This window comes from Mastigoproctus giganteus, chromosome 1, assembly GCF_048544385.1.
Source record: "Mastigoproctus giganteus isolate SK-2022 chromosome 1, ASM4854438v1, whole genome shotgun sequence".
NCBI classification, from domain to species: Eukaryota; Metazoa; Arthropoda; class Arachnida; order Uropygi; family Thelyphonidae; genus Mastigoproctus; species Mastigoproctus giganteus.
Window position 1 is genome coordinate 208,656,419 of NC_143575.1, and position 13,432 is coordinate 208,669,850.

Here is a 13,432-nt window from a genome sequence, read left to right on the forward strand (position 1 = left end):
TTCCATTCCTGCAAGAATAATTTCACTGACACCATCTGAGGAAACGTTGACATCAGAAGTTTTGAAACAGTAATCCGACCAAGGAAAAGAAGAAAAGAAGTTTCGCAGGTCATCCCATTTTGCATTCTTGTAATGCCAAACAACACGTGGTTGGGAATAACCATGAGATAAAGGTTCATTGGAGAAGAGACAATCACCAAGTTGTGATCTGAAGTGCCTAAAGGACCTCTCACTTCAACCTTGTACTTAGAAGGGTTGTTTGTAAGAAAAAGATCAAGCGTATTGGCTGTATGATTAGGATTATCCGGTATTCTGTGCTAGTTCATTAGTAATTGCAAAAGCCTCAGCATGTCGACCTGATGGGTCGGTGTGACTAGAAAACGGAAGCCAGCTGGAGTTGTGAACATTAAAATCACCAAGGAAAATTACTTCACTGTTAGGAAAGTTGGACTGGAGAAAGTCAAGTTGCAAAGAGAGGAAGTCAAAGAGCTCCAAGTGATTAGTGGAGTTGGGAGAACAGTAGAGACAACAGATGAATTTGACACAATGAGGTAGAGAGATTTTAAGCCAGAGAAGATCAAAGAGAGGAGATTCCAAATTGCCAAGTCTCTGACAGGGAATATCAGAACGGACATATGCACAAGTACCACCTTTGAGGCGAAAGGAATCATACAGCAAATAATTTGGGCATCTGAGATGAGCAGTAGATGAATCAACCGATAACTGAGATTCTGTCAGAAAAAGTACATGCGGTTTGGCAGACTGCAAGTGGAAATGGACATCGTTGAGATTAGAATTGAGACCACGTATATTTGTGAAATGAATTAGGAAGTCCTTAGGAGGTTTAGATCTTTTCGCAGATAAGCTTGCTCTATTAGTTTGACAATTCATAGTGTATTCAATAGTAAGAAAAAGTAGGTGGGACATGCTGTATGAAATAATGAAATTTTTGGATATGGCATACATGTGGTAAGAATATACCCAGATCCTTGACATAACGTGGCCTCGAGAATGCTCCCCGCATACACACTACTCGGACTCCCTCCAGTCACTATCTGGCAGAGTAGAGGTAGCAAGATTATACACTAGCTGATCCAGAAGCTTCCTAGAAAGTTACCAATAGGTTCAGTCCAGTGTACTAACTAGCGGCCGGCCTGCGAACACCGTTTTAGAGCTGTACCCTCGAAATTTAAGGAATATTGGATCTTGCCACGATGTTCATCATAACCTCAAACGTCATCAATCATACTGCATGATGGAAGAGATAGGGAAAGGTTGACCGGAACTTAGCTCTAGAGACTAAACATAGGTTCCACCATTTCAAGCCTCCAATAAGCATAGTGGTGGTATTTCACCGGTTGATGAGAGTCATCTACCACCTAGTACTGCCTGGTAACATAGAGGGGCAGCGTTCCTCCATGTGGTGTGGGCGCCACACCTCGACCCCTGCTTACGATGGTTCACACCTGGGTGGTCACCCACCATGTACTTGTGCATGGAGGTTATACCCAGGATTACTAACAGTCCCACCATCGTGATGGTGCAAGCAGAGGATTTGGCTGTCACAGACCGTCCGGACTTCGCCGAAATTGGGTCCACTTGACTTGAGTGTCACCCGAATATCAGTTCCATCAGCGTTTTAGACTCCCAGGTAGCAAGTACAGCTTGTCTCGCATATCTCAGAGAATGTCTGTGACAACCTCAAGCAGTTACCATAGTAAAGTACCATTCACTATACGATGTGTAGTAAGGGCCAGTCATTGTGATCACATTTGTGAATGGAATTTTAATTCTATTAAACAGCGATTCTAATTAGCGAAAATAGGATGAATATTATCCAAAAGCTATAAAAGTAAAGATATATTAAGCACAAATTTACCCTTTATTACCTTACCAATTAAAAAATTAAATGATACATGAAAATCAGAAGAATATACGTGATATTCGGAATAATTAATATGTACTGTAATATGTACAAACTAACTAGTTGACATTTTTGTTCACTGACATTTGTGGGTGGGGGTTAAAATTTAAAACAGTAAAAAGATAAGCAATCAATAACAAAGAACTCAGCGCACACAAAATGAAAGTAACACAATAAGTGCAAGTGAGAATGGAGTAACAAGTTACAAAGCTTTAAAAATAGGAATAAAGTGAAGATTCTGAAAATTAATTAATTTTTTTATAGGATTGAAGATTCCATGAAAGTCTAAACACATTTCCCTATAATAACCCACAAAATTCCAGCTGTCAGTATTATCGCAAATTCAATAAGATCGAGTTTACTATCCTTTTATGATAGATTGCACTAACAGAAAAGCCCAATAAACAGATGACTACTAACTGTTTTTATTGTTTTATGGGTGTGACTATCAGGAATCTAACCATACCACGTGGTTCAGTCAGAGACAATCGTAGAGTAATCTCCAGTGCTGCGGTCTCCAGCTCCGATTAAACGGCATGTTGTCCCAATTAAGTGAAGTAAACGCTGGCTATTTTCTCGATTGGTTTCTGTTTTTTAGGATTTGCCCCAAATAAACGGCTGCCCTGATTAACCAGTGGCCCAAATAACCGGAATCCACTGTATTATGCAAAGATCTGAAAATACTCAAAGTGCACCTGCACGGAGGTCTCAAGGATGTCAAACCGAACCAGCAATTACCATTCAACACCTAAAGTCATCCCTAAAGTAAATCATTAACAGCAAAAGCAATGAAATGGTGGAAGATCTCATGGAAAAAATAACAAGTTGCCTAACAAGTCACCAAATCAATGCTAGCCTGCAAGCCAACTCTCACACACTGGAAACCATGGAAAGCACTATGTGCAAGTCTGCTGATACAACAGAATCGCCCCGATGTGGCTGCACAGCCCTAACAAACACATATACCCCCCGGGATAAGTTATACGCAGAAAACCTGGCCACCAAGTTGAGCAATAGTAGCAAAAACGTCATTAGCATTAGTAGAGACATACGATGCAAGAAAGCAAGCTTATGCAGCATCAGCCAAAAAAAAAAAACCCACTCCCATTTCACCCCTCTGTTCGTTCCAATTACCTGCCCAGCTTGGCCTTAAATTTATTTAGGCTATCAACTTCCACAACAAACGATGTAAGTCTGTTCCACCAACCAACTACCCGCTGGCTAAAGGCAAACTTTCGCACATCTATCCTACATCTGTCTTTCCTCAATTTGAATTTATGCCCTCTCAGGTGATTATTCTGAGCAAGAGGAAGAATCCCATCGGCATTGAGCATGCTCAAACCATTCAAAGCTTTATACACCTCAATCAGATCACCTTGCCGATGCCTAGTCTCCAGACACTGTAATTTACAAAATTTAATCCTTTCTTCGTAAGAGCAACCCTTTGTTCCATTCACTAATCTTGCTGCCCTTCTCTGTACTCATTCCAACAGCTCTACATCCTTCTTAAAATGAGGCCTACAGATCTGTATACAGTACTCAAGGTGTGACCTGACCATTGCATTATACAAGGGGATAATCACCTCCTTATCCCTGCTAGAAAGATTCCTGTATATCATTAATAAGACACTATGAGCTACTCTTGCAGACCGTCTGCACTGCTCAGAAAACTTCATATCTGCCTGCACGATTATCCCCAGGTCCTTTTCATTCTCTACCACTGTCAGTATAGTAACACAGAGTTGATACGTTGCTCTGGGGTTGCTGTTTCCCGTAGGTAGTACTTTACATTTGTCAATGTTAAACTTCATTTGCCACTTCTCAGCCCATCTGCTCAACTTTTATAGATCCTGTTGCAGCAGCGTACTGTCATTAGTGTCCTTAACAACCCTGCCAACCTTTGTATCTTCTGCCAACTTGGCCATTAAGCTTGATATACCATCATCAATATCATTTATAAATACAGAAAACAACAATGGACCCAACACTGAACCCTGAGAGACTCCACTATTAACATTAGTCCACGATGAACAGTGTCCATTGATTACCACTCTCTGTCTTCTCCCACTCATCCATCCCTTTATCCATAGCAGCAATTTGCCCCCAATGCCACACTGCTCCAATTTGTTCAGCAGTCTTCCATGTGCAATAGTATCAAAAGCCTTTCTAAGGTCCAAATATATGATATCAAAGTTATTCCTTGCATCCAGTTCCTTTGTGACCACATCATAGTATCCAATCAAATTGGTCAGGCAAGACTTTCCCTTAACAAAACCATGCTGTGTCCCAGGTATAACTGAAGTCTTGTCTAGAGGATCCTGCAGTGCTTCTTTAGCCAGTGCCTCCATTAATTTTCCTGGAACAGAAGTTAAACTAACAGATCTATAATTACTTGTGTCGCCCTTTGATCCTCCTTTGTGAATTAGGGTCACATTTTCACATCTCCAGTCCATGGGTGCCTTCCCTGAGTCCAAAGAAGCTCTCATAATTATGGCTAAAGGTTTGCTTACTTCCTTTGCTGCCTCCTTTAATATAACTGGATAGATCCCATCCACCCCTGGTGCCTTTTTTATGTTTATCTTCAACAGTTTCTCCTCCACTCATTTAGTTTGTTATCTACCTGAGCAGGATCATCAACAGTTTAACCATCAATATCAATTGGATCAATCTGATTCATCCCTTTCCTTCTAGAGTTTACATAGGTAAAGAACTCTTTGCTGTTTTTCTTTGGATCCTTTGCCAAAGGTTTCTCATAATCTGCCTTTGCCTGCCTAATCTCCTTTGTGACTTGGTTACAGACCGGCTTATATCTATCATAGGCTTCCATGTCACCCATTAATTTATATGTATCCCATGCATTTTTCTTCTCTGCCATATGTCTCATTAGTTCATCTGACATCCATTTAGGCCTAAACCTTGAACAATATTTCTTAGTTGGTATGTAAAGCCTAGTAGCTTCCAAGATAAATTCTTTGAATGCTTCCCATTTTGAATTTGCTGTTAGTAACATCATCAATTGGTCCCACCATATAGAATTTAAATACTGTTTCAGACCACCGTAGTCGCCTTTACGAATGCAAAAACCCTTCCCTTTACCCCCAATGGTCGTTACCTCTTTGAGTAAATCCCACTTCAGCACAGTGTGATCACTGCCACCTAGTGGTTCCTTTATCTGCAGATTCTTAATGCATGAAGAATCTACTGATAATCAGATCGAGAGTATTACTCCCTCTAGTTGCCACCCGAACATGCTGATGTAGAAAACAATCATCCAATAAATCCACAAAAGCCTTGCTAGTGTGTGAGTGACCAACCCACAAATTCCAGTCAATATCTGGGAAATTAAAATCCCCCATTATAAGACTCTCTGATTTACTGGCCCACTCTATTTCCCTCTACAGTTTTTTTTATTATACTCATCAGAGTCATTAGGCTTATAACACACTCCTACTCTCAATTTTGATCTCCCAATGCTTATGTCACACCAAACTGACTCGACACTGCACCGTCCTGCGATGTCAACTGGCTTCACTTCCTTGGATTTTATGTGTTTCTCAACTAATAGCATAACCCCTCCTCCCTTCCTATCCTGTATAAACTTCCTGTACACATTGTACTCCCCAAATTCCAGTTCTGCATTCCTTATATTTGTGTGACACTACGTCTCTGATATCCCAACAATACCTGCCTTTGGTGTTTTGAGCAATACAGGAATACCTCGCATAGCAGGATTTCGAATAATGCGGGTTCCGCTATAGCATGGTTTGCAAATTGAAAAAAAATTAACTGCGTTACGCACCAATACATTTGATATGTATGTATGTATATATGTACAGTCGATTCCGGTTATTTGGGACACACTGGGACTAATGCATTTTGGTCCAATTAAGCGGCTGCCCCAATTATCCGAAGTTTCATATATATAGTTAAAAATACAATGGAACCCCGCTTTACGATTGGTTCACTGTACAATCAAATAACTTTACTTTATGATGGACTCACCACAGTAAAGTACTGTTCCCTATACGATGTGTAGTAAGTGCCGGTCATTGTGATCACATTTGTGAATTGAATGTTAATTCTATTAAACAGCAATTCTAATTAGCGAAAATAGGAGGAATATTATCCAGGCCATAAAAATAAAGATAAATTAAGCACAAATTTACCCTTTATTACCTTTTCAATTAAAAAATTAAATGATATGTGAAAATCGGAAGAATATACATGATAATCAGAAGAATTAATACGTACTGTAATATGTACATACTAACTAGTTGACATTTGTGGTTGGGGGTTAAAATTTAAAACACTAAAAAGAGAAGCAATCAATAACAAAGAATACGGCACACACAAATTGCAAGTAACACGATACGCACAAGTGAGAACGGAGTAACAAGTTACGAAGCTTTAAAAAGAGCAATGAAGAGAAGATTCTGAAAATTAATTTTTTTATATGATTGAAGATTCCATGGAAGTGTAAACACATTTCACCAGAATAAACAGTTGTCGGTATTATCGCAAATTCAATAAGATTGAGTTTCCTATCCGCTTATGATTGCACTAACAGAAAAGCCCAATAAACAGATGACTGCTAATTGTTTTTGTTTTATGGTTGGGACCTCCAGAAATCTGATCGAACCACGTTCTACGGTCGGAGACAATCATAAGGTAATCTTAAGGTAGTGCTGCAGTCTCTTGCCCCAATTAAACGGCATGTTGCCCCAATTAAGCAAAGTAAACCCTGGCTATTTTCTCGATTGGGTTCTGTTTTTTAAGATTTTCCCCAAATAAACAGATGCCCCGATTAACTGGTGGGCCAAATAACAAGAATCCACTGTATTATAATGCCAGCACATAGGCCAATAAGTTATGAATTCAAGGCCTTTCTCACTGTTGTCGAAACTCCCATTATATACGGACTCTTCTAGCATTCATACATTAGTAAACACTCTAGATTTTGAGAAGTGATTGTGCGTAAGCTGTACAAATATTTTTCGCTGTGTATTTTTATTAAAAAATTATTTTTAAAAACGTTACACTTTTATACACAAATATGAGTGGAAATAAGAAATGTAATGGTGCCGAGTGTCCTAGATTCGAACATCGAAAGAGGTATGAAAGTAAGGCAGGTGTTGCAAAATGACATTCGATGTTATAAAGCAGGTATTTTAATGTAATGCATTCCGACAATTTGATTATATGGGTCGAGTTGCAGATAAAAAGAATAGAAAAAATAAAAAGAATAAAAAAGATAAAAAGTAGGTAGATAAAAAGTACAAAAAAAACTGTGCAAACTAAGCTGATCAGTTATTTTTCAAAATAAAAATACAGTACATACTTCACTTATATTCTTTTGGTATGTACACACTGCAATAAAAATGTACTTGCTAGTATTTTTAATTTTTATCATTTTAGTTTCTTTTTTTTTGCGAGAACTTCATGTGCATCAATTTATAGTAAACAACACCTATATATTTTTGCAACTTGACCCATATAACCAAATTGTCGGAACGCATTACATTAAAATAGATACTAATAATACCTCGATCAGCGTGGTTTCGCATAGTGCGATATTTGTTTTTGGCATGAATTAACTGCACTATGTGAGGTATTCATGAAATTTATTTACCAAACTCCTAGCATTGGTGTACATGCAAGTATACATGCACCTGTTCCTATTCTTAGCTACCCTAACACAACCCACGTGTTTACTTGTAACGCAATGACTCCCAGCAGTCTCTGAAAACCTCTGCATCTTGTTTTTCAGGCTACTGCTAATTCCAATAGAAGCAGTGCAAGAATCACTTTCACCTCTGCCAGTGGCTACTGTTAATCTATTAGTCCTTGTATCCCCCCAAACTAGCAGTTTTCTGACCCACCTAACACTGCCTCGATAGCATCAGCAAATATTCTTGCACTCTTTCTATTTAAGTGTATCCCATCCCTGTAGAAGCAGTCTCTCCTGTGAACAAGTACAGACCAGGCTGAAAAAAATTCTACCCCCTGAGCCTTGCACAATCTTTCTAGGACCGAATTGATTGACAAGCCTCTCATCGTATACTCCCTCCTATCATGTCTGGGCAGAATTGCAGACACTTTCAAATTCAACCCTAATTCACAGCTTTTTTTCAACAGTGACCTGTACTTGTTAAGTAATTCCACCGGTCATGCGTCACGCTGTAATATTGTATTGTATTGGTATGGGCGTTAAAGGAAACAAGGGCAGCATAGGCCAAAATGTGCCAGTTCCTATATAGCATTATATAATTATATAATAATTTGGTCCAGTTTTTAGCCTCAGATCGATTCAAAAAAGAGTATTTATTTAAGGAAAGTATACAGTTCAACTAGGTTTTTATTATTATTATTATTATTAGCCATATGGTGCAAGGAAGCCTGAGGTTTATGCTGCACCAGGCAAAAAAAAAAAAAATCTGAATTACCCCGAGAGAGAGAGAAGTAGAAGGGAATCGTCAAGAAAAAAGAATGATGATATCCAGCTCAGGACTCTGCATGTGCCAAGCACATACTCACCAGATGTGAGCTCCTCAGGTTAACATTATTTCCAATGATGTGGGTAAGCGATAGAGATTCTTGGAATCGTGACTGGGAGTGGAAAGTATTTTAGCATTAGCATTAGTAGAGGCATATGATGCAAGAAAGCAAGCTTATGCAGCATCAGCCAGAAGAAGAAGAGAAAAAAAACTTCCACTTCACCCCTCCATTCGTTCGAAATACCTGTCCAGCTGAGCCTTAAATTTATTTAGGCTAACAACTTCCACAACAAGGGATGGAAGTCTGTTCCACCAACCAGCTACCCGCTGGCTAAAGGCAAATTTCCACACATCTATCCTACATCTGTCTTTCCTCAATTTGAATTTATGCTCTCTCAGGTGATTATTCTGAGAAAGAGGAAGAATCCCATCAGCATTGAGCATACTCAAACCATTCAGGGCTTTATACACTTCTATCAGATCACCTCGGCGGTGCCTAGTCTCCAGACTCTGTAATTTGCAAAACTTAAGCCTTCGTAAGAGCAACCCTTTGTTCCATTCACTAATCTTGTTGCCCTTCTCTGTACTCGTTCCAGCAGCTCTACATCTTTCTTGAAATGAGGCCTCCAGACCTGTATACAGTACTCAAGGTGTGGCCTGACCATTGCCTTATACAAGGGAATAATCACCTCCTTATCCCTGCTAGAAAAATTCCTGTATATCACTGATAAGACGCCATGAGCTACTCTTGCAGCTCGTCTGCACTGCTCAGAGAACTTCATATCTGCCTGCACAATTACCCCTAGGTCCTTTTCATTCTCTACCACTGTCAGTGTAGTACAACAGAGTACCACGTTGCTCTGGGGTTGCTGTTTCCCATATGTAGTACTTTACATTTGTCAATGTTAAACTTCATTTGCCACCTCTCAGCCCATCTGCTCAACCTTTCCTGATCCTGTTGCAGAAGCATAGCGTCCTTAACAACCCTGCCAACTTTTGTATTGTCTGCAAACTTGGACATTAAGCTTGATATACCATCATCAATATCATTTATAAATACAGAAAACAACAATGGACCCAACACTGAACCCTGAGGGACTCCACTGATAACATTAGCCCACGATGAGCAGTGTCCATTGATTACCACTCTCTGTCTTCTCCCCCTCAACCACCCCTTTATCCATAGCAGCAATTTGCCTCCAATGCCATACTGCTCCAATTTGTGCAGCAGTCTTCCATGTGCAACAGTATCAAAAGCCTTTCTAAGATCCAAGTATATAATATCAAAGTTATTCCCTGCATCCAGTTCTTTTGTGACTGCACCATAGTATCCAATCAAGTTGTTAAGGCAAGACTTCCAGTTAACAAAACCATGCTGCGTCTGAGCTATAACTGAAGTCTTGTCTAGATGATCCTGCAGTGCTTCTTTAACCAGTGGCTCCATTAATTTTCCTGGAACAGAAGTTAAACTCTAAATTTTTTCTAAAAAGGGAAAAGTGTGTACATTCTAAACGTATATGTTTGACTGTAAGTGATGATTTACAATGCATACATCGAGGTGGGTCGTCCCTGATGAGAAGAAACATATGGGTTAAGTTCGTATGTGCTATCCTGAGTCTTGATAGTACAACTTCTTCCTGTCTGTTTTTTCTGAAGCTGGAATTCCATAATGTTGGTTCCTCTTTTATTTGGAGCAGTTTGTTATTCCTTGCAACTTCCATATTTCTGACCATTGAAATGTACAGACGTCTTTTATATGTTTCAAATAATCCACGTATGGTACTTGGTAAATTGCTGGTGCTTTACTATTTGGTTGTTTGGCTGCCTGATCTGCTCTTTCATTACCTGTGATACCAGTATGTACTGGGATCCAGCAAAATTTCACCAAACAATTTTTATTCCTTAGATGGTTTAAACAGGAAAGGATTTGTTTTATTACGGGATGAAATACTGAATATTTATTGTCCAGTGAAGACAGCACTCATGGAATCTGTGTATGTTACACTGCTAGCATTGGCAACAGTGTTGATTTTCTCTAGGGCTAATTTAATTGCATACAATTCTGTACGCAATTAAATTTAACTGTGTACAATGTGTAACTGCTACATTCAACTGGAAGTGACAAGGAGTCTGTAAAAGAAGGAAAGACAGCCACTGCCCCAACGGCAGAACCTGTTTTTGAACCGTATGTATATATCAATGATTTTTTTGCTCTGCAGAAGTTGTTTTAATTTGTGGTATTCTTTTGTGCATTATTGGATATAATTTGGTATCCTTGATTCTCCTTGAGTTGGTGAGTTCGTACATACCATTTTTATTCCAGACTTTTAAGGAACAGCAATGTTATTAACAATTTTTAAAATTTTTTCTTTGCTGCTCCAGCTACCACATTGTTCCTAACGAACATGGCTGCTCCCATATTAGTCTGACTGTTATTTATTGATGAACTGCTGCTTATTTCGCTTGGAATTAGTAGTATTTGGCTGATTATTAGCTACTAAGTTGCATTTTGGAACACTGGGAAGACTAACTTTACGGGGTTTTTGCATAGGTATACTAGTGCTAATGATAAATTACGAAGCTAGAGGGTGGCCATTGCTTCTTCCTCTTTAGAAACAAAGGGTTTTGTTCATAGACCAAAAGTCACGTAACTGTGCCAACACGTGGTGGATTTGATTTGGCATGCAAATTGGCAGCTCCTCCTTGTGGACGCACTACGAACCAATACTCTGATTAATAACTAAACCACTTGGACAGTCCAATACCAGCCCAATCCTGTGTCACTTACTTTTCATCCCTGACGAGCTGCATCCCTACACTCATACATCAGTGCATACTTTTCATCCCGAACTATGGACTGAAATTTCTACCATGAATACATGCAAGAGCTTCAGTTCCAACACTAAAGAGGGACCTGACCCAGGTAGCCCACCTCAACCCAGTGTCCCAACTGAGACTCCATTAAAGAGTGGCAATCTTGCATTGAAGAAGAAAAGGACAGAAAGAAGATCAAAGAACCAAGGGCTGGCATCTCTCTCTAGCCACATACCCCTCCCAAGATGAGGATTGTCCACTGTCTGTGGCTTCTGACCAGGTCCCTGATGACCCATTGTGTTCTGCCTTGCCAGCCAGCTCTATTGCAGGAACCCTCCCCAACTGGCCACCAAGACTGCTGCACTGATAAGTCCTCCTTCTGCCCTGGCCCTTACCATTGCATCTGGCCTCAAATCTTCTCCAAGGCTAGGAATCCCTCCACCCGCTTCTGATTCAACCTCCTTGTGCCAGGCCATCTCCAAACTCCGACAGACACCTAGTGCTGATGTTCCAGGAGCCACTGATGATTCAACCTCTTTGTACCAGGACATCTCCAAACTCCACCAAGCACTTAGTGCTGCTGCTCCAGGAGCCACTTCTGATTCAACTTAATTGCACCAGGACATATCCAAACGCCACCAGATTCTAGTCCTATTCCTGAATAATGACGCCAACCGTTTCACTAAGACAGTGGGTAATTATGTTCAGGAGCTATGGTCAAGTTTGGAGACCATTACTACTCAGTTGTTAATTCACAACGAAAAGTTGAAAGCAGTGAATGAACAACTGCGATCGAGGACCGATGTGCTGGAGAAGGTGGTAAACACGTTTTCCAAGCTGCCTGTTGCTGTTGGTCCTGAAACCAGTTCCTCTGAGAACTACAGATTCTCCGGCCCCTTGACTAAGGCCACCTCCTACGCAAGTGTTGTTCGCACAGGACAAACCCTGACCGCTACTCAAGAAGGCAAAATACTGCATACCTCAGCTGCCGTAAGGAAACCACATCACTTGCTGCTCTTGAGGGCCAATGAGACTTCAGAGCTTAAAACAAGCAATGATATAAAAGAATTGGTCACCAAAACACTCAAGACTGACTACAGAAGTATCAATTCTGATAGATCACCGAGATCTATCAGAAACTAACGTATCTTCTGGAAACAGTTATACAAAAGGATTTGTCTAGTATCTCCACCTCCAACTCCCTAGACACTGCAGGTATTGTCATTACCCCACCCAAGAAATCAAATCCCTTGCTACTGATTTATGACACCTCTAAAGACCTATCCAATCAGGCCCTCATTGAAGACCTTTTTTCACAAGAACCTGGTTTTGGGTTCTCTTGGGAGGAAGTTAAAGCTGAAGCACCATAAGATTCGCCATTAAGGCCAAATTCAGTTTGACAGAGCACAATGTTGTTAGTCTCTCTCTCTCTCTCTCCACGCCTCTATAAGTACATACTATCAACTGATAGAATCTTCCTTGGCTGCAATGCACAGATTCCACCCATTCACAGTGATGACAAAATGTTTCCTCTGCCTGGGTTATGGGCACACCTCCCAGAATTGTTCCCACAGCTCCCCCTCTTGCGAACACTGTGCTCGCAGTGGACACGTTAATGCTGAGTGTCCCTACTGAGATGAAGAGCCTAGCTGCATAAACTGCAAAAGGTGAAGACGGGAACATAACAATCCTGTCCAGGACATCTCCTGCCCAGAATACCAGAGAGCATTAGAACCAGTATGGCAAAGGACCGCTAATGTTTAGTCCAACCAGCTCTACTCTTCGAGATGGTTCCATTCCTATCCCCCTCCACTATACTGATAATCCCCCTTCTATACCTGTACCCCAGAGTCTAAAGATTATGCAAATCAATGGGCACAGGTCACGTACTTTGGCAGACAAAATCCGCCTTGCTGCAGAGAGACACTCTGCCAACATCATATTGATTCAGGAGCCATTTGTCACTAGGACCTATTCTCTTCTCTCTGCAAAAATCACTGGGTATTCCATTCATACCCGCATCATTCAACCTGCACAGGCAGATCCCAAAACATGCATTATGGTGCTTAACAGAGATCTGGATGTCTTGGTCATTCAGGGACTCTGCAACCAGTTCGCAACGTCCATCCAAGTAACATACTCTGAACAGTCTTTCTATCTGATGTTACTCTACTGCCCCCCAACAGCAGATATCAATAAC